The sequence below is a fragment of the Bubalus kerabau genome, chromosome 3 (assembly GCF_029407905.1).
Source record: "Bubalus kerabau isolate K-KA32 ecotype Philippines breed swamp buffalo chromosome 3, PCC_UOA_SB_1v2, whole genome shotgun sequence".
Taxonomy (NCBI): Eukaryota; Metazoa; Chordata; class Mammalia; order Artiodactyla; family Bovidae; genus Bubalus; species Bubalus kerabau.
In genome coordinates, this window is record NC_073626.1 from 173,157,216 (window position 1) to 173,177,494 (window position 20,279).

At 41.9% G+C, this 20,279-nt stretch overlaps 1 protein-coding gene and 1 long non-coding RNA gene across 3 annotated transcripts in view; one reads left to right on the plus strand and one right to left on the minus strand.

Moving 5' to 3' along the window:
• ARMC9 (armadillo repeat containing 9) overlaps nt 1–20,279 on the plus strand; it is a 181,877-nt gene that overhangs the window by 100,494 nt on the left and 61,104 nt on the right. The window lies entirely within an intron of this gene.
• LOC129646865 (uncharacterized) lies at nt 9,968–14,953 on the minus strand. The gene is made up of 4 exons (XR_008712204.1): nt 13,436–14,953; nt 12,566–12,629; nt 11,868–11,990; nt 9,968–10,749 (listed from the first exon to the last, which is right to left on the minus strand). It is a non-coding gene; the product is annotated as an uncharacterized LOC129646865 (long non-coding RNA).

Here is a 20,279-nt window from a genome sequence, read left to right on the forward strand (position 1 = left end):
AAGCCACCAGGGAAGTCATATATAAACACACACACACATATATATTTATATATATAAACAGTCAGCAAGTAATAGAGAATAAATAAACACTCATAGGTTCATGAATGTGGTAGAACCAGGAAGTGTTACAGAAATTCTAAGTACTCAGAGAAAACTGGAAAGTGGCTGTCTTGACAGGGCTTTGCCTCGCCGAGGATGACGGGTAGGTGGAATGGACTGCTGAAGAGAAGGATGTGGTCAGGAAAGTAGGAAAGGCATCTTCCAGGGGAGACAGCGTGAGCTTTGTCCTTGCCTCTCCCCAGCGCACATCGACATCCCCCCGAAACCCATGTGTGTGTGTATGCTTTCGTACTTTGCTTATAAGATACACACAGAAAGTACACACATACAGGTACACGTGTTCATGTGTGTTTTTGTCAGTATTTGTTTTACACAATGAGATAACACAGAAATACAAGCACATGCATCCTCAGGGTCGCCTTTTTCCCTTGTTGATATCTTTTGGAAATCCCTCTAAGCCAGCCAGCACCACAACTGATTCTTTTTAATGCTGTGAACTCGTGCAGTCTTCCCAATACTTGCTACTTCAAACAATACCTCAGTTAACATTTTTGTAAATATATCCTTTTTTATTTACATGGGGTTTTTTGCTGGGTTGAAGTGTATGTGTGTTTTAATCATAATACATTTTTCTAAATTGCTTTTTAGAAAGAAAGAAAGTGAAGTCACTCAGTTGTGTCTGACTCTTTGCAACCCCATGGATGGTAGCATGCCAACCTTCTCCATCCATGGGATTTTCCAGGCAAGAATACTGGAGTGGGTTTGCCATTTCCTTTTCCAGGGGATCTTCCCAACCCAGGGATCAAACCTGGGTATCCCACACTGCAGACAGACTCTTTACTGTCTGAGCTACCAGGGAAGCTTTTTAGAAAGGCTGTAACAATTCAGATTTCGCTAGCAGAGCAGGAGAGGAGGCTTTTCTTCCATTTCCCTCCAGTGGGTAGGTGTCATGACTCTTTGTATTTTTGCTAATTTAATGGTGGCTTCCCTGGTGGATTAGATGGTAAAGAATCTGCCTGCAATGCAGGAGACCCAGATTCAATCCCTGGGTTGGGAAAATTCCCCTGGAGAAGGGAATGGCTACCCACTCCAGTATTCTTGCCCGGAGAACTCCATGGACAGAGGAGCCTGGCAGGCTACAGTCCACAGGCTCCCAAAAAGCTGGAAACATCTGAGGGACTAACACTTAAAGGATAATGGTGGTAAGGTGCTAGCTATCTCATTATTTTAATTTTGCATCCCATGACTAGTGAGTTTGAGTGTCTTTATGTTTATCAGAGTGGATATTTGGATTTGCTATGCTGTATTTTCCCATTTCTGTCCTTTCTCTATTTTTAAAATTGCATTTGTCTTTCCAGGTCAGCTCATATGGATTCTCTGTATATTATAGATATTGATCCTTCTTCACCTTGGTTGCAAATATTTAAAAATGTATCTTTTACCTTTTGACATATTTTTATAACTTCTTTTGTCATAAATCTTAAAAAACAACCTTTTTAATGATTGAGTGTACTATTTTTAGCTGTGCTGGGCATTCATTGCTGCATGCAGGCTTTCCCTAGTTGCAGTGTTTTGTTGCAGAGGCTTCTCTTGTTGCGGGGCACAGGCCCTGGGTGTGATGGCTTCAGTACTTGTGGTTCATGGGCTTAGTTGCTCCATGGCTTGTGGAATCTTCCCCAGCCAGGGTTCAAACCTGTGTCCCCTGCATTGGCAGGCGGATTCTTATCCACTGTACCACCAGGGAAGCCCCCCCCCAAATTTTTTTTAAGATAAATATCTTAGCTTTTTCTATGATAGCCTCTGGGTTTTCTATCCTGATTAAGGTTTCCATTAACCCTAAATTTCATATGTAGTTTCCTAGATTTTCTTCTAATAATTTATTTTTTCTTTCTTTTCTTTTCTTTTTTTGGCTATGCTTATGCAGCTTATGGGATCTTAATTCCCTCAGTAGGGATTGAACCCACAACCCCTGCATTGGCACAGAGTCCTAACCCCTGGATTGCCAGAGAATTCCCTTTTCATTTAAAATTTAAATTATTAATTATTTTATACATATAAGAGAAAAATACATGTGTATGTAGGTTTGAAATAACTATTATCAAAGTTTCACTCTTAGGACATTTTTATATTCTTTAAACCATTGAATATTGCAAAAATCTTTTATGTTTATTTTGCCTATGGATGTTTGCTAAATTAGAACTTAAAACCGATAAAATGTACTAATTTTAAAATGATAATAATAAACCCGTTACATGTCATTGTAACAAAGAATTATTATCAAAAGCAAATAACTGTTAAGAAGGGTAGCATTGTATTTTGGAAATTCTGTGGCTGTTCAGTAATTAAGACTCCGTGCTTCCAATGTAGAGGGTGCTGGTTCGATCCCTAATTGAGGAACTAAGATCCCACATGACAAGTGGCACAACCAGGAAGTAACAATTTGAAAAACAAAATAAAACTCTGCTGTGCACCTGAATCTATCACAGCATTGTTAATTGGCTATACTCCAATTTGAAATAAAAAGTTAAAAAAAAAAAGAAGAGTAGCATTGTATTTTATTTTTATGAATCTCTTTAATGTCTGGATAAGAAAATAATTAGGTTCTCAAATCCACCTCTGGAGCAATATGTTGTTTTGATCAAGGGATATGAAGAAAATCCAGCCTCATACATTTATGTAGTTGAAAGGGTTGGGATAGAAATATTTTTCTTTGATACTACTTTAGAACTAGACAAGTGGTCATTTATTAAAGGTGAGTCACAGTGTGGAATCGAGAACCATATCAAGTCATCTTTTTTATTCTGTTAATTAAAATCTGTTCATCTATTTTGCATTTTGTTTATCTTATTTTGTGGTTGTTCATTGCTAGTTTATAGAAACACAACTGATTTTAGTATTTCGACCCTGTGTCCTGCATGCTTACTGAACTCATTTATTAGCTCTAAAAGTTTTTGGTTTTTGTTTAGCTTTGTGATGAATTCCTTAGGCTCTTCTGTTTACAACATCATGTCATCTATGAATAGAGATAATTTCACATCTTTTTTCTAGTCTAAATGTCTTTTGTATCTTTTTCTTGCCTAATTGCCCTCTCTAAAATTTCTAGTATAGTGTTGAATAGAAGTGGTGAGAGTGGACCCCTTGCCTTTTTCTTATCTTAGGGGGAACGTTTTCTGTCTTTCACTGTTCAGTATGAGTCTAGCTATGGGTTCTTCATAGATATTCATCATCAGGTTGATAAAGCTCCCACCTTTTCCAACTTTTAAGTGTTGAATTTTGTCAAATGCCTTCTCTACATCAGTTAAGATGACCATGTGAGGGAGTTTTCTTGCATTACATTGACTGGTATATGACATTGACTGGTTTACTTCTGAAATAAATCCTGCTTCTTCATGATTTATAATACCTTTCATATGTGCTGGATTTGATTTGCTAGTATTTTGTTGAGGAATTATGTGTCTATATTCATAATAGATTTTAGTCTATAGTTTGACTTCTCTTGTGCTATCCTCATGTAGTTTTGATATCAGGGTAATACTGGCCTCATATATGAGTTGGAAAGTGTTCCCTCCTCTTCTGTTTTTGGAAGAGTTTGTGCAGAGTTTATGTTATTTCTTGGTAGCCTGGGCTTTTCTCTGTGGGTAGTTTTTTATTACTAATCTGATCTTTTTTACTTATTACATGTCTATTCATATTTTTATTTATTCTTGAGCCAGTTTCTATAATTTGTGTCCTTCTAGGAATTTTTCCATTTCATCTAAGACATCAATTTGTTGGGGTATGCTTGTTCATAGTATTTCCTAATGATCCTTTTAATTTCTGTAAGGTCAGTCAGTAGTATTCCACCTCTCATTCCTGATTTTACTAATCTGAGTCTTTTTCTTAGTCAGTGCTATGGACTGAATTGTGTCTCCTCAAATTCATTTGTTGAAGCCCAAACCCTCAGTGTGGCTCTATTTGAATATAGGGCCCAAAAGGAGGTAATTAAGGTTAAGTGAAATCATGAGGGTGGGACTGTGATCTGGTAGAATTAGTGTCCTTATAAAGAAGTACTTCAGAGCCCTTTTTCTGTCTCTCTTTCACCACCATGTGAGATTACAGAGAGAAAGCAGCTGTCTGCAAGTCGAGAGGAGAGCCTTCATCAGAAGTGAATCAGCCTGCACCTTCATCTGGGACTTCTTAGCCTCCAGAACTATGAGAAATGAATTTCTGTTGGTTAAGCCACTCAGTCTGTGGTAATTTATGATGGTGGCCCAAGCTGACTGTACAGTCAGTCTAGCTAAAGGTTTGTCAGTTTTGGTGATCTCTACAAGAAACAACTTTTGTTTTTTCTCTGTTGTTTTTCTCTTCTCTATCTCTGCTCTAATGTTCATTACTTCTTCCCTTCTGCTCTTCTTTTTCTGGTTTCTTAAGGTAAAAAGTTAGCTTGTTCATTTGAGATTTTTCTTCTTTTTTAATCTAGGCATTATATACATCTAATATAGGGAGCTATGAATTTGCCTCTGAGTACTGTTTTGCTGCATCTCATAAATTTTGGAAGGTTGTGCTTTCATTTTCATTCATCTCAAAATATTTTTTACTTTTTCTTGTGGTTTTCTTCACCCACTGATTACTCAAGAATATGTTTTCAACAGAGCCTGTGAGGACAATGCTGTTGGCTCCAAGTGAACTCTTGGGATAAAAAAGGATAAGTTCCGTCAGGAGGGTTTCCAGGAAATTGCCAGACAGGTCAAATAATGACAGTCCTCTGAGAGTGAGGTTTTTGGGAGCTCAGAACCTGTCTGCTTGCTCCAGTGACTGCGTGGATGCTGGTTTTCACTTTGATTGAAGAGCTGGTGGTTTTCAGAGAGGTGGAGTGGGAGTGAGAGGAAGAGGTCAAGTTTAAATGCCACAACATTTGCTGCTTATTATTTATTTATTTATTTGGCTGTGGCTGTGTCGGGTCTTAGTTGTAACACATAGGAGCTTCGTTAGGTCATGCAGAATCTTCCCTTGCGAAGCATGGACGCTCTAGTTGTGGCACGTGGGCTTAGCTGCTGCACAGCATGTGGGATCTTAGTTCCCCGACCAGGGACCAACCAAACCCAAGTCTCCTGCCTTGCAAGGTGGATTCTTAACCACTGGACCACTAGGGAAGTCCCCGTTTGCTGTTCTTATTAAGAGTCAGGATTTTTTTTTTTTCCTTGAATAAACACTCCTCAGATTACCACAAGCCTTTGATTGATTTTCAGAGTTCTGAAGAAATTGATTTTGACAGTTTTTGCCAGTGTTCTTGCTCTTATGGAGAATGGATTTTCCAAAGCTCTTACTTTATAAGAACTTTACAAGTGCCTCTTGCACTTTCAGTTGTTCTTTTAACGAGGCCTGATTTTGTATTTTCATGCATTGATAATTGGGGAAATAATGGTTTTGCATTTTGCAGTTCTTCCAATCATTGCTGTATTTTATTATAAAACATCCCTCCGAATTGCATTAATTAATATCACCACTGATGTCATCAGAAAATCTTTAGGTTTTGGGAAGCTAACAAGCTTACTGTAGCAGGTATAAGTTTTTTAAAAATTCTTGTTTTCTCTTGAGAGTTCATTTTTTATTACTGATAACTAATACCCATCCATTGTTTTCCTTGAGGTGACAGGTTCACCTCATTAATTTGGGGGAAAATGTCTACCAAATACCCAAGTCTGAATAACATAATTCTTCTGTCATTCTTTTGAGTAAAAGTGATGTTCTTTGAACAAAGTGGTAGTTCAGCTTGCAACGCAAATAACTTCACAAATGCTTTTGCTCAAGATAATGATCACGTGCATCCTTTTGTTACACAGAATGTTAAAAAATGGGTCATGAAAATCAGGATTTTAATCAAATTAATTCTTGCTGCTTCATTGAGGACTTCTTAGATGAAAGGCTGTCATCTTTCTTTTATCTATCTATCTCCCAATCATTTTTCTGTTATTCTTCCGTAAGTCTGCCTGTCTATCTCTGGTGGTCATGGAGAACGCAGTGACTACTACTAGAGCTTGTTAGCAATGCGCTGATGGATGCTGTCGCACTTGTGGTTTTACCCTCCTGTTGGTTTTGTACCGTAAGCTCAAATACCAGCATAAACCATAAAAATCAATAAAGGCATTCAGTATGGTACTTCAGCCCGCACCACTTGTGTTTTGTTGCCAAGCATTTCCATAAAAGATCTTTAAAGACTAGTTACTGTTGATACTGGATGAGTACAAGCCCCATAGCAAGTCCAGGCATACCTCTGCAGATGAGATATTAACCCAGCGTTCATGTTTGCAGCTAAATCTTTAATTTGACAAGCTACTGTTTCATTGGAAAGCTCAGTTCAGTTCAGTCGATCAGTCATGTCCAGCTCTTTGCGACCCCGCGGACTACAGCATGCCAGGCTTCCCTGTCCATCACCAACTCTTGGAGTTTGCTCAAACTCATTGGAAAGTAGTGTGCTATAATTTATTTTGGAAACTTTCCATCCAGCAGGCATTCAGTAGTATTAGCTCTACAAGGCTATTGTGTATTTTTCTTGGACCAAAGTCATGTAATAACTTACCCTTTAAGGTCTTCAGTGTCTTTATTTTTTAAATAATTTTATTTGGGAGTGGGGATAATTTTAGATTTACAGAAAACAAATAATACAGGCAATTCCTGTTTGCCCATAATGCAACTTCAGTGGCTTTTAAATTTCTAGTCTGGAAAGCGCTAACATATTTTTGATTTTTCGCTTTTAAAGAACTCAATCATACCTGTGTTTAAAATATTTAAATTCTTTTTTGTTAGACTCTGAATGATTGGTCTCAAAATTACACCTCACCTTCACAAGCTTCATAATACTGTACAAAGGTGTCCTGTCACCTAAGATCCAATAAGGTAAATTATTGACATCTTTAAAACTGAAGGAAAGATAGCTTCCATCATAATTCTGTTTTTTATTTGCAGTTTTGCCAACTTCTCTGGAATAGTTTCCTCCCTTCTATGAGTCAGAGAAGTCTTTGATAAGTCAGTTTCATTTTTTTCAGCATTTTTTCCATATAAATGGTGCAGCTGTGGGTTGAGAAATTGAGTCCCCTGATCATCCTTTTTTAAGCCAATGATCCATCCTTAAAAGTGTAGCAAAAAGGTTTTATAATCAGATTTTCTGTTAAAATAAATGTTAAATTTTGAAATAAGTTTTAGAGAGAAATTTTAAAATTAAAAAATCTTTTGAAAACTTATAAGAATACTGTTGCAACATGGGGCTTCACTGGCAGCTCATTGGTAAAGAGTCCGCCTGCCAGTGCAGGAGGTACAGGTTCGACCCCTGGGTTGGGAAGATCCCCTGGAGGAGGGCATGGCAACCCACTCCAGTACTCTTGCCTGGAGAATCCTATGGACAGAGGAGCCTAGTGGGCTACAGTCCATGGGGGTTCCAAAGAGTCAGACACGTCTCAAGTGACTGAGCATGCACGCACATAACACATTGCAACATAAAACAGTACATACTTCTAGTCTGTTCCTGCATAGGAGCAGGAAAGACCTCATAATTTCAAAATAAAGATGTATTGGGTAATGATGAAGTTATATCAGTTATAGTAAATATAACCAAAGATAGCTAGTACAAGCACAGTAAAAGTACTAGAAACAAACTTAGTTATGAAAAGGCACGTATCTATTCCCCAAACCTTAGAAGTTTCTAGAAAACACAAGAATACTCAAACAAACATACAATTTACTGTCAGAGTAATATCATCATATGTCATGTAGCCTCCAGAAAACCTCTCTGTATCATAAGAGAATGAGAGTGAAAACGGCCAACAGTATTACTATTAAAATAGACATGTATTATTTTATATTTTATAAATGGTAATATGTAAGTATAGTTTATGTGATATATAAAAACATTCTATTATGAACATAGTATAGACTTTATAAACCTCCTGAAAGCATCTTGAGGCTTTTGAAGGGTCCCCAGACCACACTTTGAGAACCGTGGGTTTACAATTTTTATGTGTTTGGTTATTAAAATTTATTCTGACTTCATAATATAGATCAGAAGAGTTTTTATCTTGTCCTAGGGACTGGAATTAATTTTGTTTTATCATTTCTTTTTCCCCCTACCCATTCTACCTGGTCCATGGCATATGCTTGTGTGCTCCTGAGTAAGTGAAGCTGGCCAGGTGAGGGTGGGAGGGGGGTCCAATGCTGTTAACCCAAACCCAGAGACCATCCCATGTGACTGATGTGACATAAGGAAAGTGAGACTTTTTCTTTTTTAATCGTACTTCCTAAAGCATCAGTGCAGAAAGCAGAAAACTAGGTCTTATTCCTTAAAAAAATGTTTTTATATCACTAATTTTCAACTGATACTCTCTTTAGATGCATTTTACCAATACAAGCACGTGGGGAGAAACGTTAATATCCAAAGAAAGACCAGGCTCAAGCAGCAGAGCAGAATCAGTGGCTTTTATAAAAATCCCAGTATGTTCTGATGTCACTAAGGAATCACATCAAAACCCCTGGCCCAGTTCCTGAGATACTGGAGGGCCTTGGTGAATGTTGGCTCTCGTTGTGATGATGGTGATGTTATCAGCTTCAGCCCCTGCCATGCCTGGCTGCAGAGAACAGGTTAAGTCCTGGTGTTTCTGGCATGCCTTGTACTCTGGCTCTGGTGGAAGCGATGTGCCATAGAGGAGCCTTACAGAAGGATATGGCCTCAGATGTTTTAAAATGCAGTGTTTTAATAGAAGGTGTGAGCTTCAGCTAGGCTAACAGATCAGAAAGCAATTGTCCTCTTATGGTTGAAGGTGGGGGCAGGGGGGCGGGTGTGTGGGAAAGGATAGTTAGGAAGTTTGGGGAGGTCATGTACACACTGCTATATTCAAAATGGATAATCAAGGACCTATTGTATAGCACAGAGAACTCTGTTCAATGTTATGTGGCAACCTGGATGGAAGGGGGTTTGGGGGGGAATGGATATATGTATATGTATGTGTAGGTGTATATGTATGGCTGAGCAAGTCTACAGAAATTTGTGAAGCCCTAAGTTTGATTGAAGGCGGGAGGAGAAGGGGACGACAGAGGATGAGATGGTTGGATGGCATCACCAACTCAATGGACATGAGTTTGAGTAACTCTGGGAGTTGGTGTTGGACAGGGAGGCCTGGTGTACTGCAGTCCATGGGGTCGCAAAGAGTCGAACACAACTGAGCGACTGAACTGAACTGAAATTTCTATTTGTCAGCCTGGGAAGGGTGTGAACAGAGCTATGCTATAGGAAGGCTGATCTGGTGTGCGTTCAAATTAACAGGAGATTCAGTTCAGTTCAGTTGCTCAGTCGTGTCCAACTCTTTGCAACCCCATGAATTGCAGCACGCCAGGCCTCCCTGTCCATCACCAACTCCCAGAGTTCACTGAGACTCACGTCCATCGAGTCGGTGATGCCATCCAGCCATCTCATCCTCTGTCGTCCCCTTCTTCTCCTGCCCCCAATCCCTCCCAGCATCAGAGTCTTTTCCAATGAGTCAACTCTTCATATTGAGGTGGCCAAAGTACTGGAGTTTCAGCTTCAGCATCATTCCTTCCAAAGAAATCCCAGGGCTGGTCTCCTTCAGAATGGACTGGTTGGGTCTCCTTGCAGTCCAAGGGACTCTCAAGAGTCTTCTCCAACACCACGGTTCAAAAGCATCAACTCTTTGGCGCTCAGCTTTCTTCACAGTCCAACTCTCACATCCGTACATGACCACTGGAAAAACCATAGCCTTGACTAGACGGACCTTTGTTGGCAAAGTAATGTCTCTGCTTTTGAATATGCTATCTAGGTTGGTCATAACTTTTTTTCCAAGGAGTAAGCGTTTTTTAATTTCATGGCTGCAGTCACCATCTGCAGTGATTTTGGAGCCCCCCAAAATAAAGTCTGACACTGTTTCCACTGAAAGCTTAGATTTACTTAAAACCCAGTATCATCTGAATGGACTTCCCTGGTGGCTCAGACGGCAAAGAATCCACCTGCAATGCGGGAGACCTGGCTTCGATCCCTGGGTTGGGAAGATCCCCTGGAGGAGGGGACGGCTACCCACTCCAGTGTTCTGGCCTGGAGAATTCCATGGACTGTACAGTCCACAGGGTCTCCAAGAGTCGGACACGACTGAGCGGCTTTCACTTTCACTCTTCTGTGGGGTCACTGCTCCTTTCCTCTGGGCCTTGGTATGCACAGGATTTTGTTTGTGCCCTCCAAGACTGGAGTCTGTGTTTCCCCCAGTCCTGAGGAAGTCCTATAAGCAAATCCTGCTGGCCTTCAGGGACAGATTCCCTGGGGATTCCCAACCCCATAGGAGACTGAACCAGAACCACCTGCTGGTGTTGGAGGGTCTCCTGCGTAGGCGTGGGTCGGCAGGGGGTTACCACAGGGATGGGGGCACTGGCAGCAGCAGCAGTCCTGGAAGGTTCCCCTTGGCGTGAGCTCTCTTGGAGGTTGGGCTGGGTCCTCCCCCAGGGCTGGGTCACCTCAGGCCAGACAACTAACTGGGAGGGAGCACAACCCCAACCATCAGCAGATGATTGGATTAAAGCTTCACTGAGCAAGGCACTGCCCACCAGAGCAGTTTTTCCCACTGCCAGTCCTTCCCATCAGCTTACTGAAGCCTCTTAGCCTCCTCCATCAGAGGGCAGACAGAAGAAGCAAGAAGAACCACACTCCCACAGCAGCTAGAACAAAAATCACATTATAGGAAGTTAATCAGGATGAAAAAGCAGAAAGCTATGTCCCAGATGAAGGAACAAGATAAAACCCCCGAAAAGCAACTAAATGAAGTGGAAATAGGCCACCTTCCAGAAACAGAATTCAGAATGATTCTATTGATAGAATCTAATGATAGAATGATAGAATCTAATATCAACCTGCTAATGATAGTGACGATCATCTAGGATCTCAGGAAAGCAGTGGAGAAGATGCAAGAAATGTTTGCCAAAGACCTACAGGAACTAAAGAACAAACAGACAGAGATGAATAATACACTAGAAGGAATCAGTAGCGGAATACCTGAGGCAGAAGAATGGATAAACGACCTGGAGGACAGAATGGTGGAGATCATTCCCACTGAACAAAATATAAGAAAAAGGGTAAACCAAGGCTGGGGTGAGAGCCTATGCGCCCGCCCTCCTCTGCTGTGTGATGCTGCAGAGGGGAGCTGCAAGGGGAGTGGTGCTGACTTGGCTTATGGCTGGGAGACGATGTTTTCGGGGGTTGGGGGGTGCTCCTGGAGGTGAAACTGGCAGGAGTTGGTATGTCATTAGGAACTGAAGGCTGGGAACCTTGACCCTAGATAGCCAGAAGGGTGGTGATGCATTTAACGACAATGGGGCACACAGCCTTAGGGGTGTAGGATATACCATGTGTTAGGGGAACTTGATTTTCTGTGGGAGGCCCTTACCATGATCTGGCTGGAACGAGAAAGTGGTGGGGTCTAGAACCAGTCAGTTTTTGACCAGACTTCCTTCGAGTGACCTTGTGTTCCACAGAGAGAGACATCTTGAGTGCTTGGGCCGTGAACTCCTTTCTCTCTGGTGGTGGTGGTTTAGTCGCTAAGTCGTGTCCAACTCTTGCGACCCCATGGACTGTAGCCCGCCAGGCTCCTCTGTCCATGGGATTCTCCAGGCAAGAATACTGGAGTGAGTTGCCATTTCCTTCTCCAGGGGATCTTCCCGATCCAGGTATTGAACCTGGGTCTCCTGCATTGTAGTCAGATTCTTTACCAACTGAGCTACAAGGGAAGCCCTTTTTGTCTGGCCATCTTTATGCACAACCTATGAGATGGTTGACCCACCTGAAGCTGCTTCAGAGTCCACGTTCAGAGAATCAGCTGCTCTCGGTGAATCACCTCTGATGGATCGCCCTCTGTGATTCACTTGCTTGGCCTGGTGCAAATGGGAGTTTAAGTCCCTGCTACCTAATTAGCAAAGAAACGTCTGTTTTATGTCTGTGTTACTTGCAGGGCCTTTCCATTACTTAACCAAGTCAATAAAGAAACCAGTGTTTCCCAATTAAGATTTTTGCTTTTTTCTGGTTCTAAATTCGTTAACTTCTGTAACACGGCTCCCATGCTCTCATACCTTGGCGGGGACAAACCACCCAACAGGCTGACTCATGGCTGCTGCCCTCGTTTCCACTCTGGTTTCTATGGAAATAGACATCAGCTGGCTCAAAACAAGGTGAGGGCTCTGAGACACCTCTTGATTCCAAGGCATTTACAAACCCTATTTGTCCACCATCTGTTGCCATGGAAACAGATGCAGAAAAGGCCAACCAGTACTCTACAAGAAATTTTTTTCTCTTATCTATTTTTTTTTTTTAACAAATACCAAAGCAGTGCATGGCTTTTTTCCTGTTATCACAGATTTTTGAAATAGTACATCTTATGTAGTGAGACATACATATTTCTAATTTTGACCTATTTGTTAAATCCTTATACTTAAGTGCATTCTGCATTATTTAAAAATTTTTATTTAATTTGTTTCTACTTACCTAATCAAGTCACTTTCAGTTAGGCATTCAAAGATGACACAGTGTCCTAGGCCTGGGAATGTGACTAGAGGAAAAACAGTACATGAACTGCCATCCCTTCTAACTTTCGAATTCAAGACATCGGTTCTCCAGGTAGTAACCGAGGCCCTTGCTTGTATCACTGTCATTTAGTTGTAAGGGCTCAGGAGCTGTTTGACTCAAATTCAGCCAGTTTGTGTCTAAATTCTGTGTGCCACATAAGTGATATAAAATATTAAATATGTCTGTGATGTAAAACATAGAAATAGAAGCAGTTTTCTGTTAGTAGTGAGCGAAATGAGCAACGTGTCATATTCAGTTTTATAGAATAAGAACTACGAAATGGACAGATACTCTTGAAGCTGTGGTTAGGCGTGGCATATTCAACTTATGATCTACTGCTAAGAGTAGACAGACATTAAGTCACATGTTTGAAAGGGAAAAACAGAGGGAACTCACTTGAAATAGAAAAAAGCAGAAGCAAAGTGGAAGTTAACATTGCTATGTGGTATGTGGGAGACACACTACAGGGATTTAGTTATGCAGCCTTTGTTGCCTCTGATTGTGGCTGCTGCTGCTGCTAAGTCAATTCAGTCGTGTCTGACTCTGTGCGACCCCATAGATGGCAGCCCACCAGGCACCACTGTCCCTGGGATTCTCCAGGCAAGAACGCTGGAGTGGGTTGCCATTTCCTTCTCCAGTGCATGAAAGTGAAAAGTGAAAGTGAAGTCGCTCAGCCGTGTCCGACTCTTAGCGACCCCATGGACTGCAGCCTATCAGGCTCCTCCATCCATGGGATTTTCCAGGCAAGAGCTGACTGTGGCTACTCTTGGGCTTTTATTTTGATATTACCTTTCATGATGGATTCGTCTTCTTTTAGCTGCTGTTTATTTGCACTGCCTTTTATTCTCCACCAGTGAACTGTAAGTGCCCCTGGGGCAGGGACAGTGTCAGCTTTGTTCTCCAGGGCACCCTCGGCACCTCGCATGGCACGTGGCACATACTGGCTGTCAGAGAGGGATGCCGACAGGGCAGATGCCCACAGGAGCTCTGATAGCTCCTCTCTGCCGAGAATCACCCAAAAGAGTGGACACAGGCACGTTCACCTGGCCCAAAGGCACACACCTGTGTAACCCACCACCCTCTGCATCTCAGGAGCCCCACCTTGAGTTCTTGCCCTGTTGTTGACACTTATGTAAAGGGAATCATACAGTGGGACGCACACTGAGTCTGAACTGTTGGCTCAGTTATATTTGTGACAGGTCCCGTTAGCCTTTGCTAATTGATAAAACCACCCCAAATCTTAATGGCTTAAAAAAAAACAACAGTCTTTTCCTTCCGATTCTGTGGGCTAACTGGGCAGGTTGTCTGTGGTTTCACCCGGACTCCATGCTGTGTCTGCAGTTGGCTGGAGGTCAGGCGGGCAGGAAGGTCAAAGTGGTCTCACCCATAGGCTGGTGCAGGGCCAGGCCCCCTCCTCCAATGAATGTGCTGGGCATCCTCACAGCACTGTCATTGCCAGGCTCTAAGAAGGTGAGGGCCGAAGCCACCGGTCCTCTTGCAAGGGAGTATGCCTGCTGGCCTTAGGGGAGTTGGTGTCTGCAACAGTCCACCATAGTCAGATTTATCTCAGAACAAACCCTTTTAAGGTAGCTTTCATATACAAACAAAATAACTTTGTGGTTTCACACACACACAAGACTTGACAATAAACAAGAAAGAAGTTCCTTCCATTTAGAGTTTTAGCGATCTAAATTGACATCTGTTACCACCTAAGCCTTACCAGATGGGAAAAGCCAGCTGCCTTTTTCAGTCTGAGTCTCCTACTGCCCTCCCCTTACCAGGGTTTACCCTCAGGTGTTAACTTCAGAAACCTAGTTTTTATTTCTACCAAGCAGACAGCAGTGTTGTCAGGGGTGGCGGAATATCTGTGCCAAGTCTGAGCGGAGGCCTGGTGTGTGTAGTCTGTGCTCAGCCAGTGGTGTCGAATAGCGGGCTGTGTTCTCCTGCTTCATCCGAGTTGATCAAACTTTGGGAATCTTTCAAAAACTGATTTAGTGAAAACTCATCTAGTTTACAGGTGTTTATCAGGCACCTCTTTTATGCCAGGAACTAGTCTTATGTTCTTACTGATCTTTCTGTCTACTTTTCTACCAGTTACTAAGAGAGGACTATAGAAATCGCCGATTATAATTGTATTCTTGCCTATTTTCCCTTTCCGTTCTGTCAGTTTTGCTTCATCTGTTTTGAAGTTCTTTTGTTTGAATCACACGTATTTGTGATTGTTGTATCGTCGCAGTGTTGACCCCTTTATCATTAGGAAACGTCTTTTTCTCCAGTAATGTTCCTGGTATGTTTTCTCTGGCTGATAATAATACAGCAATTTCAGCTCTGTTGTGCTTACTGTTCACATAGTATATCTTTTTCCATTCTTTTACTTTCAGCCTATCGGTGTCCTGGAATTTAAGTGCTTCTCTTGGGATTTTCCTGGCAGTCCAGTGGTTAAGACTCCAAGCTTCCAATGCAGGGCATGCAGGTTCAATTCCCAGTCAGGAATCTGAGATCCCACATGCCGTGTGGCACAGCCAAAAATAAATAAATAAATAAAGTGCTTCTCTTGTAGACAGGCTATAGCTAGATCCTGCTTTTATATCCAGTTTGACAATCTCTGCCTTTGACTGGAGTGTTTGATTAGAGCATTTCTATTTTTAAGCACTTTTTACATACCATGATCTTCACCTGTACAATTAAACATACAGTTTAATGATTTTTAGTAAATTTACAGTTGCACTGCTAGCCCCCCAATTCAACTGTAGAACATTCCCAGCAACCCAGAAACGTCCCTTAGGCTCTTTTGTAGTCATGTCCGAATCTTTCGACCCCATGAACTGCAGCCTGCCACGTCCTCGGTCCATGGGTTCTCCAGGCAAGAATACTGGAGTGGTTGCCATTTCCTTCTCCAGGGGATCTTCCCAATCCAGGAATTTAACCCAGGTCTCCTGCATTTCAGGTAGATTCTTTACCAACTGAGCTATGAGGGAAGCCCCCTTTTGTAGTTAATCCCTGTCCATTGTCTCCCTCCCCTCAAGCCCCAAAAAACTACTGATCTGCCTTCTAGCCCTGTTGATCGGCCTTTTCTGGACATTTCATATAGTATGTAGTCTTTTGCACGTGGTGGGTTTCATTTAGTATGATTTTTTTGAGGTTTAACCATATAGAATAAAGCAGTATTTCTTTTTATTGCTGAATAATATTCCATTGTATGGATAGACCACTTTTTGTTTTTCCATTGATAGACATTTGCATAGTTTTCACTTTTCTGGCTATTATAAATAAGGTTGCTGTGAACATTTGTGAGTAAGTCTTTGTTTGGTCATACATTTTCATTTCTCTTGAGCAGTTACCCAGGAGTGGAATTCCTAGGTTGTATGGCAGATTTTTGTTTAAAATGGACAAATGTTTTCCAAACTGGCTGTTCCCATTTTTATATTCACGTCAGCCAAGGTATCAGATCAGATCAGATCAGATCAGTCGCTCAGTCGTGTCCGACTCTTTGAGACCCCATGAATCGCAGCACGCCAGGCCTCCCTGTCCATCACCAACTCCCGGAGTTCACTGAGACTCACGTCCATCGAGTCAGTGATGCCATCCAGCCGTCTCATCCTCTGTCGTCCCCTTCTCCTCTTGCCCCCAATCCCTCCCAGCATCAGAGTCTTTTCCAATGAGTCAACTCTTCGTATGAGGTGGCCAAAGTACTGGAGCTTCAGCTTTAGCATCATTCCTTCCAAAGAAATCCCAGGGCTGATCTCCTTCAGAATGGATTGGTTGGATCTCCTTGCAGTCCAAGGGACTCTCAAGAGTCTTCTCCAACACCACAGTTCAAAAGCATCAATTCTTCGGCACTCAGTCCAACTCTCACATCCATACATGACCACAGGAAAAACCATAGCCTTGACTAGACGAACCTTTGTTGGCAAAATAATGTCTCTGCTTTTGAATATGCTATCTAGGTTGGTCATAACTTTCCTTCCAAGAAGTAAGCGTCATTTAATTTCATGGCTGCAGTCACCATCTGCAGTGATTTTGGAGCCCAGAAAAATAAAGTCTGGCACTGTTTCCACTGTTTCCCCATCTATTTCCCATGAAGTGATGGGACCGGATGCCATGATCTTCGTTTTCTGAATGTTGAGCTTTAAGCCAACTTTTTCACTCTCTACCCTCACTTTCATCAAGAGGCTTTTGAGTTCCTCTTCACTTTCTGCCATATGGGTGGTGTCATCTGCATATCTGAGGTTATTGATATTTCTCCCAGCAATCTTGATTCCAGCTTGTGTTTCTTCCAGTCCAGCGTTTCTCATGATGTACTCTGCATAAAAGTTAAATAAACAGGGTGATAATATACATCCTTGATGAACTCCTTTTCCTATTTTGAACCAGTCTGTTGTTCCATGTCCAGTTCTAACTCTTGCTTCCTGACCTGCATTCAGGTTTCTCAAGAGGCAGATCAGGTGGTCTGGTATTCCCATCTCTTTCAGAATTGTCCACAGTTTATTGTGATCCACACAGTCAAAGGCTTTGGCATAGTCAATAAAGCAGAAATAGATGCTTTTCTGGAACTCTCTTGCTTTTTCGATGGTCCAGCAGATGTTGGCAATTTGATCTCTGGTTCCTCTGCCTTTTCTAAAACCAGCTTGAACATCAGGAAGTTCACGGTTCACATATTGCTGAAGCCTGGCTTGGAGAATTTTGGGCATTACTTTACTAGCATGTGAGATGAGTGCAATTGTGCGGTAGTTTGAGCATTCTTTGGGATTGCCTTTCTTTGAGATTGGAATGAAGACTGACCTTTTCTAGTCCTGTGGCCACTGCTGAGTTTTCCAAATTTGCTGGCATAATGAGTGCAGCACTTTCACAGCATCATCTTTCAGGGTTTGGAATAGCTCAACTGGAATTCCATCACCTCCACTAGGTTTGTTTGTAGTGATGCTTTCTAAGGCCCACTTGACTTCACATTCCAGGATGTCTGGCTGTAGGTCAGTGATCACACCATAGTGATTATCTAGGTCGTGAAGATCTTTTTTGTACAGTTCTTCTGTGTATTCTTGCCATCTCTTCTTAATATCTTCTGCTTCTGTTAGGTCCATACCATTTCTGTCCTTTATCGAGCCCATCTTTGCATGAAATGTTCCTTTGGTATCTCTGATTTTCTTGAAGAGATCCCTAGTCTTTCCCATTCTGTTGTTTTCCTCTATTTCCTTGCATTGATCGCTGAAGAAGGCTTTCGGGCTCCAATTTCTCCACATCCTCTGCTGTGCTAAGTAGCTTCAGTCATATCGGACTCTTTGCAATCCCGTAGACTGTAGCCCGCCACGCTCCTCTGTCCAGGGGATTTTCCAGGCAAAAATACTGAAGTGGGTTGCCGTGTCCTGCTTAGGGGATTTCCCAACCCAGGGCTTGAACCTGAGTCGCTTACGTCTCCTGCTTTGGCACTGGCAGGCAGCTTCTTTCACCACTACTGCTACCTGAGAAGCCCTCCCACATCCACACCAGTGTTTTTTATTTGTCTGTTGTTTCAATTAATTATAGCCATCCTAGTGGATATGAAGTGATATTACATCATGGTTTTTAAATTATTGTTTATTTACTTATTTTTGGCTGTGCTGGGTCTTCACTGTTGTGCTCGGGCTTTCTCTAGTTGCAGCGAGCAGGGGCTACTCTCTAATTGCAATGAGTGGGCTTCTCATGGCAATGGATTCTCCTGCAGCGCACAGGCTCTCGGGCATGCGGGCTTCAGTAGTTGCCGCACACGGGCTTAGTTGCTCCTCAGCATGTAGTATCTTAGTTCCTGGACCAGGGACCAAACCTGTGTCCCCTGCATTGGCAGGCAGATTCTTAACTACTGGACTGCCAGGGAAGTCCCACACTGCGTTTTTAGTCTGTGTTTCCCCAGTTTCTAATGATGCTGAGCATCTTTTATGTTCTTGCTTAGCTGCATTACTTTCCTAGGGCTGGTCTAACGAAGTTCTACAGACTGGTTGGCTTCAAACAACAGAAAGGTATTTTCTCACAGCCCTGGAACCTAGGAGTCCAAAATTAAGGTGTCAGCAGGGCCACACTCTCTCTGGGGGAGCCTGTTCCACGCCTTCTTAGCTCCAGGTGTTGCTGGAGGTCCTTAGCATTCCTTGACTTGCAGGTGTATTTCTCACCTGTGTGTCTTCACATCATTTTGTAAGGGCGCCAGTCACATTGAATTAGGGGCCCACCCTACTGCAATATGACTTCATCATAGCTAATTACATCTACAACAAACCTATTTCCAATTAAGGTCACATTCTGAGGTACTGGAGGTTAGGAATTCAACATATCATTTGTTGTTCAGTCATTAAGACATGTCTTACTCTTTGAGACTCCATGGACTGCAGCACGCCAGCCTTCCCTGTCCTTCTCTATCTTCTGGAGTTTGCTCAAACTCATGTCCATTGAGTCAGTGATGCCATCCAACTATTTCATCCTCTGTTGTCCCCTTTTCCTTCTGCCTTCAATCTTTCTCAGCATCAGGGTCTTTTCCAATGAGTCAGCTCTTCGAATCAAGTGGCCAAAGTATTAGAGCTTCAGCATCAGTCCTTCCAGTGAATATTCAGGACTGATTTCCTTTAGGATTCACTGGTTTGATCTCCTTTCAATCCAAGGGACTCTCAATAGTCTTCTCCAACACTGCAGTTCAAAGGCATTAATTCTTTGGCACTCAGCCTTTTTTATTGTCCAGCTCTCACATCCATACATGACTACTAGAAAAACCATAGCTTTGACTATACCGGCCTTTGAAGGCAAGGTAATGTCTCTGCTTTTTAATATGCTGTCTAGGTTTGTCATTGCTTTTCTTCCAAAGAGCAAACATCTTTTAATTTTAGGACTGCACCATCCACAGTGATTTTGAAGTCCAAGAAAATCTGTCACTGTTTCCATTGTTTCCCCATGTATATGAGTTGTAAATATATTCTCCCAAAGTGTGACTTGTCTTTTCATTTTCTTAATGGCATCTTTTGAAGTACCCAAGTTTTTTATTTTGATGAAGTCTGATTTACCTACCTTTTTTTTTCTTTCATGGTTTGTGCTTTTGTTGTTGTATCTAAGAACTCTTTGCCCAACCCAATGTTTATCAACTTTGGGCACTACTGACATGTGGGGCCAGATAATTCTTTGTTGTAGAGACTATCCTGTGTGTTGTAGGATATTTAACAGCATCTCAGGCCATTAGGTGCCAGAACTGGTCACCCCACTTCAAAGTCATGACAACCAAAAATGTTTACAGACGTTGCTAAATGTCCCCAGGAGGCAAAATCACCTCCAGTTGAAAACTATTGGCCTAAACTAATATTGCAAAGATTTTCTCCCATGTTTCCCTAAGAGTTTCATAGCTTTAGCTCTTACATTTAGATGTAGGACCATTTGTAGTTAATTTCTATATATGATTTCAGGCAAAGATCTAAATTTATCTTTTTACATATGAATATCCAGTTATCCCAATACAGTTTGTTGAAAAGACTGTGCTTTGACCCATTGAATTACTTTGTCAGATTGAAACTCTTTAAAAAAAAATGGCCATAAATGTAAGCATTTATTTCTGGATTCTAATTTTTGTTCCCTTGACCTACATGTCTGTCTTTGTGCTAGTACCACATGATCTTAATTCTTG